The sequence below is a fragment of the Myiozetetes cayanensis genome, unplaced genomic scaffold, assembly GCF_022539395.1.
Source record: "Myiozetetes cayanensis isolate MyiCay16 unplaced genomic scaffold, myiCay2020 scf3, whole genome shotgun sequence".
Lineage (NCBI taxonomy): Eukaryota > Metazoa > Chordata > Aves > Passeriformes > Tyrannidae > Myiozetetes > Myiozetetes cayanensis.
In genome coordinates this window covers 25,117,672-25,118,996 of record NW_026087521.1, presented here as the reverse complement: position 1 = coordinate 25,118,996, position 1,325 = coordinate 25,117,672, and the positions used below count along the sequence as shown (strand labels likewise).

Here is a 1,325-nt window from a genome sequence, read left to right as displayed (position 1 = left end):
TCTATACACACTCTTAAAATTTGAAAAAGTAAAACAAATTGACATTTGATCTTGAAAGTCTTTGGATAAAGTACCTCATAAGAGTCCATTAAGAACTTGATAACCATGGGGTTAGAAATGCAGTACTGTCACGGATTAAAAATTGCTTTAAAAATGGGAAGGCTGGAATAGGAATAAATGTTGAGTTTTTAGTGGAATGAGGCTATTTATTAGTGGTACTTCTAAGATCAGAATTAGAAACAGCATTACTCATTCACAGCTGTGAATAATCTAGAAGGAGAAGGCTGAGACAACTCCTTGACCATGCCTGTTATTTTACACAATAAAACTTTGCATTTTTATTCTGGAAGACCTTTTTCTTTTCTCCTCTACTTAGGCCTTCTCTGGTGGGCAAGGGTTAGTACTTACCATCAATTGTACATCACAACTGGGTTCATTCTTACTGAGTCCTCTTAGAACAATTCCATCATACAGTGTTAATAAGAAGTATTTACTCTGGGTCATTAGCAAATGCAATTCTGTACTAATCTAAAACAACTTGTAGTACTTGACAGCAGTAATTCTTTAGATTCTTGGTGAGAATATGATAGAACCAATTAAAAAAAACATAGAATAAGAAAACACTAACATACCATGCACAAATTACATACATACATATATACATATGTGTATGTATGTACTGTAAGTACTGTAAGGTCTGGAGCCCCTGGTGGTCTAGTGGTAAAGACGCCGCGCTATCACCGCGGAGACCCGGGTTCGATTCCCGGTCAGGGCCACTACCGGGCAGGTGGAGCTCGTTAGCCCTTAAAGGCAACCCATCTACATCCTGAGGACCTCGCTGCCACCGTCCAAGCTCGCTTGGCCCCGGCAGATGAACCTTAGGATTAAAGGGTGGGCTCAGTTCCGCGCACACTGTGTCTCACCTAAAAATCCAATGCACAGGCTGGAAGGTGGAAAGACCTTCCCCGGATCTTCGCTCGCGAAGACTGGCCAATATCCAACTGTAAGGTCTAATTTTTTGTGTCAAAAGAGAAAACAATTATGGCAGAAAAATATTAGATTAAGTATAATGAAAAGAAGTCTTAGGTTTGGGGAGGAAATTTTCACAGAACAGATATGCCCTCTTAGGTTGACGCTGTGAGTTACTGGGAAAGGGCAGTAAAGTTTTAGTATCTCAACAGATAGAAATTTTCATAGGTCTGAGTAGACCCAACTATGTTAAAGTCTCTATGTTCCAGTCCATGGGGAATATAAGAATATTACCTTTAGAAATGGCAATAGAAGAGCTGATTCTGTATTCCAGGTGAGTATGAACATATACCAGT

General features: G+C 39.5%; 1 non-coding gene across 1 annotated transcript; it reads left to right on the top strand.

Moving 5' to 3' along the window:
- The first annotated feature begins 702 nt into the window (after nucleotides 1–702).
- Nucleotides 703–775, top strand: TRNAD-AUC (transfer RNA aspartic acid (anticodon AUC)). Its single transcript has one exon. It is a non-coding gene; the product is annotated as a tRNA-Asp (tRNA).
- The last annotated feature ends 550 nt before the right edge of the window (nucleotides 776–1,325 follow it).